Consider the following 6,129-nt stretch of genomic DNA (forward strand, 5'->3'; position numbering starts at 1 on the left):
CAACCAAAACAACAATTTGTTAATGTTTTTCATATAAATTTCTATCCTGCTGTACTCTCCAAGAATACAATTTATTTGTAAAAGAATTTAAGGAATATAGTTTACAGGTATTGAAAATTTCTAGGTGCCTACTTTCTAAAGTTTTTCCTTTCTCAAACTTGCAGAATTTCATGGAGATGCCTTAAGCATGAGTGTTTATGGGAAGGTGAGTAGGTTGGTTCCAGTGTCCAAACCTTCCTTCCATCAGGGCATTTCTGTTCATAATCAGCTTTATATTCCACTAAAGACAGGCTTTATTTGAGAAAAATGATGAAGATGCTAAAAGATAGAATATCATTGTATTAGAGCTGCTTTGATCAACAAGAGAGTGGTAGGGGCACAATTGTGGCCTTCTTTCACCCTCCATGAACTGATGCTGAGAACTAAGATGAATGAAGCCAACTTCATCTGAATACTAAAATACTTGCCATGCTTCTGGGGGCATTGTCATGAGTAAGGGAGAGGCGAAGTGCTGCCTCAGGACACACTCCAGTCTTCTCAGCAGCTCTCACATGCTCCACCAAGACAGATTCTTAAATGACTTTGTGAGTCCCTTAGGAATCTGCGTTAGGTTTAGGGACTGCATTAGGCAGCTGCTGCTGGTTACAGCTGAATCGTTATCTATTCAAACGAAACAGATTCTAGGAGTGTAAAAGGAGGCTTTTCCCCTACAGAGACTGCAGAGCAGATTCTAGAGCCATGGGAAGACAGGAGAGAATCAAGCATGATGCTGCTTAGCTTTTCTAAAATCCTTCTGAGTAGACAGATGCAAAAAAAGGTAGCATTGAAAAGAGTTGAAAAAAACACTCCAACATCTAGAAATAATGAAAAGATGATAAAAGCTTCATCTTTTTTTCAGCCTGGGTTGCTCTGCTACATAATTTTTGTGCTGATGGATGAATTTTGTTACCTTGTAAACTAGATAAGGAGCAAGTGAATGTATGAGCACACCATTCTTCACAACGGAGCTGAGCTATAGAAAATACTCAAGTGGGCGTTACGTGATTTTTCTAAGGACTCTTTTTAGAAATGATTTAATTAAAATGAATGATTGCACAGCTATTGCATAAAGCAGCATCTTGAAAAGTACCCACCTCTGCCTGGTGGTCAATTCGATATCCATAAAGGAAATGACACTTTTTTCCTTCTGATCATATATCCACAGGAACATTTTTAACTTGTGTTTCTGTTACCTGGTTCAAATTTTACCATCATGACCACAGTAAACACAGTTTTTGAAATATCCTAACATAAATAATATGTATACTAAAAATATGTATCGCAATTTCTTATATGTCACTCTTCTAGCTGAAAAGAGAAATTTTCAAATTATCTCATTAAAAAGTATTCTAGATCAAATACTTTTAGAGAATGCTAAGTTCAGTAGTTACATTGGTTTCTACTTCATAAAGCTTTTCAGAGCCTTTAGTAGTGAATCTGAGAGGAGAGTATAGTAGGAAATTCCCTCTCAGTTGATTTTATTATAGAATTATATGTGTTTATGTACATGTGTTTGCGTGAGTGTGTGTGTGGTGGGGTGGAATATGTAAAACATCTTGGTGAACACATAATTTTGGAAAATAATCTAGTGTGTTCGTGGATACTTGTTGCTTACTAACGATACTGTGTGAATAGATACTCTATAAAATGACATTGGTTAAATCAAATGTTCTACATGCTTCCTTGTCGTCAGTTATGATGACTACAAGAATATTTATCATTTCTCAAATCATATTGATCATGCAGTCTTCAGGAGATAAAGTCCAGAAATCACTTTCAAAGTAAGTTTTAAAGTCATTGACCATCTTACCAGAAATATGTATATAAGATCAGGGATTTCCAGATCCTTAAAAAACTTCCTTGAAAAAATTCTCAGAGTACAGAGAGGGAAAGGGACCCCATTCACAAAAACTTTTTGGGTAAAAAACAACAACAACAAAAGCTGCGGGTTAGGAAATGAAAACATTGGTAATTTTGAGAGCCGTTCCAATCTAAAGTCAGGAGTTGGACTTGGGACTCTTTGTCTCTGGCCAGAAGAAACTTGAATAGAACAAATGACAGGGGAAATGACAAAGTGAATCATGATTACATATTAATGAATAATGAGAACCCTGGGCTTTGAAAACTCCACACATAAATTCATGAAGTCAAACATCCATGAAATCAAGCTCTTGGGAGCGCCTGAGTTGAAGCTCTCAATCCCGCTCTGGCAGAATGGATTCGGTGAGTAGCTCTACCATGAAAAGAGAAAAGGCAGATGTATGGTGGTTAGAGTGCAGCCCCTGGAGACAGACCGCGTGGGCTTACAGCCCTTATCCCTCACTTATAACTGCGTCAACTTGAGCAAATGATGTAACCTAGCAGCATCTCTTGCTGCCTCATCTGTAAAATGGGGATAATAAAAGAAACTAGTTCATCAGATTGTTATGCTGTTCCAATGAGTTAAAGTATTTAAAGCAGTTAGAACAGTACCTGGTATATATAGATGGAAATATAGACAGGTAGATGGATAGATAGACAAACAGACATATATATATCATTTACTGTTTGCTATTATCATTTATTTTGTTTTATATCTAAATAAATAATTTTTCTGAGTGGACTGGTGCCAGTGAAGTCTATCTCATGTCAGCGTGTCTGACTCTGCCCCCGACGTTACTGGTGAAGGACGTGTCCCCTGCATGCAAAGAACGCATTTTCCATGAGATGCTACAAAAGACGATTTTGTGAATAGATTGCACCATTAGTAAGAAACCTCAAAAGCCTTTAAAGGTGAAATAGTCTTGCGTGGTCTGGCTTGAGAACACTGTTACTATTTATAAAATTATTTCTGAGGAAAGCTATTCTTATTATAAACTTTGTAACAAATTTTGTATAACAAGCTATGTATAAAATGAGGAAAACTTGCAAAGTTTATGCTCTAAGATTCACCTTAACATAGAGAATCATTTGGATATTTGAGTATGCACATGTTCTACTAAAAAGGACAAAAGGGAAAAAGTAGAACACGGGTGGGGAGGACTTGATTCTAGGCCTGTGGCCTTCTGAGGGGGAGCGGTGCTAGGAAGTCTCCCAACAACTGGGAAATTTTGGGTTTCAGAATATTTTAAAGCGTGGTATAATCTTTTGCCCATTGTTTGTCAAATGATTAATCTGTTAACTCGCAGAAGGTAGGAAGTAAAAATTGGCTGATGGGCTGTGTCATCTGAAACTGGATGTGATTATGAAAAACAGGCCCAAAATAAAGGCTTTTCCTGGGTTTCACAGCTTCAACATTTTCCCAATAGAAGTTCATTAGACATAAACAAATAAGCAAATACATAAAATAATTTTATTTTCAAGAAATTCTTCTTTTTGGCTCACATGGATAGCAATGTAAAAGAGAAACCAGCATTACTTTTTAAAATAAGTGTCCAGGAATCTCACCAAGAGGGCTGGCTTTCAACCCAGACAGTCTGGGGTCCTATGCTTATGCCGTCATTTACCATCTGTGTGACCTTGATCAAATTCCCTGACCATTCTGGGTTGCTTGATCAAGATGATAGTTTTTTACTTCATAGCGTTGTTGTGAGTGTTCAAAGAAGAACACTTTAAGCACTTAGAAGATAGTCTGGAAAATAACAAGTGCTGGATAAATTCTGACTATTATAATAGTGGATTACCAGACTGCCTATCAGCTTAGTCCAAAGCGTTTGTTATTTTGTTTTTGTAGGATTTCTTTCTCCGTTACTGATGAGTTTAGCTTTACTTTCAGTGAGAAAAGATTCTTTGTCACAGGATGAAGACATTTAATAGATGTGATTCCCATAAAGTGATCAGTGAACTGTTAACACGGCATTTTTGGACTCTGTTAGTATTACCTTCATTTACTAAAGTTGTTGCTCCCCAGTTTGCAATCATTATTGTGCAGGTTAGTGTGGAAACAGTGTTTAGCGTCAGTAAAGCACAGATATTACTCACACACAAAACGAAGGTGTCAACTACATCTGAGAACATCCCCACAAATTTCTGTTAGTGAGCTGATAAATCGAAATGACAGATCATTCATACAATATAGATTTGAAGTGTGACTCATGGAGAGGCTTCACAGATAGAAGTCTGATGTGTTTTACTTTAGGGAACTCTGTAATTTGACCAGAGAACCCTTAGGTTCAAACTTTGCCATCTTACCAAAAAATTCAACACATATGCACAATTCAATTCAGTATATTAGGAAGCAGAGAGGAGTCAAATCTGTCCTCAGAGTGCTTCCCTTAACACATGTCAGGCCAGAGATTGAGGCAGTCATTTACATAAATGGAATCACTCCCTGGAAGAGATGCACCAATCAGAGGCCTCCTGTGTGTGTCACACTCCAGCAATTGTCAAAAGGGCACTAGCACAAGGGAAATGTCTTAGTTGCTGTTAAGACTGATGAGAGTATTTTATTCAAATACCAAATTCTTACAAAGTTAGTGAATTGACCAGCAGCAGAAATCCTTCACTCCTTCTGGCTGACTGCCAGTGTTGGGAAACAGAGGTTAGCACAGGGATCCTGCCTCATCAGGAAGACGAGCGAATCAATCAGTGGGTGGCGGTGGGACACCTCTACCATGTCCAGTGCCCAGGACTGCGTGGCACTGCTGTGTTGACTAAGGAAGTGCGAGCCTTGACCAAGAAGGAGGTTGTCTTTGGGACTTCAGTTAGGAACGATAATTATCCATTGCTCTCCGCCTCCATGTCAGAAAGACCATCTCTAAATAGAGATTTACAATTTTGGAGCAGATGGACCTTAAAAGAAAGGGAGTTAACATTAAATAGTCTCACATTATAAGTGAGGAACCTGAAACCCAAAAAGGGTAAGTTATTTGCCTAATAAGATATAATTATTTAATGGAATAGACTGGACTAGAGTCCCGGTATCCTGTTCCCCAGGCCAGGGATGGAAACTTCATTGCTTCCTAGTTCCTTGCCTCCTTCAATTTCCTCACTTCTCCCTTTCTTAATGTATAATTCAGAGCAGCTGCATCTGCTGAACCTCAACATCTATAAGAAATTGCACAGCAGGGATTTTTCTACTGTTCATCCTGGATCCCAACATTTGTGACCATTCTTGTTGCTGCCATTAGACATTCAATGGGGAAAAAAAAATCCTGGGTTAGCCAGACAAGAAGCAATAAGCTGAGCAGAGTATTTTTTGCCCTGAGTGGTGCACAATTAACTTTCAACAATTGTCCCTTTCTCTCTGCGTTTTGCAGGCAATGCTGGAAACGGCTCTGCCTTCTTCAACTGAAGCTTTCCCACTTTAATCATAGATAACACCTAGAAACCTTCCAGGTACTTAAAGTTATTTATCATCATTCAGGGAAAAGATCTAAGGAGGTGTTGAAGGCTTGTCTATTTTCCCTATGAAATGTATTTTCTAAGCTCATAAATACTGCCTGGCTGGGCCATTGGGGTCAATTCCGAACTCTTAGCCTGAGTCTCTAAGGATTGTAATCCACCCCAGTCCACAACTACTCTTTTTAAATTTTTTAAAAAAGGATATTATTGAGCCAGCCCTGATGGCCTAGTGGTTAAAGTTTAGTGCCCACTGGTTTGGTGGCCCAGGTTCAATTCCTGGTCACGGAGCCACATCACCTGTCAGTTGCCATGCTGTGGTGGTGGCTCACATAGGAGAACTAGAATGATGTACAAATAAGATATACAACCATGTACTGTGGCTATGGGGCGAAAAAAAAAAAAGGAGGAAGATTGGCAACAGATGTTAGCTCAGGGCAAATCTTTCTCTGCAAATAAATAAATAAATAAAAGGATGTTATTAAAATTTTCAACATATTTCAAGCAAAATGAATACTAATAAATATCTGAATACCCACCTAAATTTAGCACATTCGATTTTTCTCTATTTGCTTCATAATTTTTGATGAAGGAAAAATGCCACATAGACGTTGCAGCCCCTTAGGTGTCCTCCACCAGTCTCATTTTTTTCTCTCTATGTGTAGAGAAAAATCTGACTATGGTGTTTTATATGTTCTATAGATACATTTATATTATTTTATTTACATTATTAATATAAATATTAATGTAATATAAATATTAATAATATAT

The sequence above is a fragment of the Equus quagga genome, chromosome 8 (assembly GCF_021613505.1).
Source record: "Equus quagga isolate Etosha38 chromosome 8, UCLA_HA_Equagga_1.0, whole genome shotgun sequence".
NCBI classification, from domain to species: domain Eukaryota; kingdom Metazoa; phylum Chordata; class Mammalia; order Perissodactyla; family Equidae; genus Equus; species Equus quagga.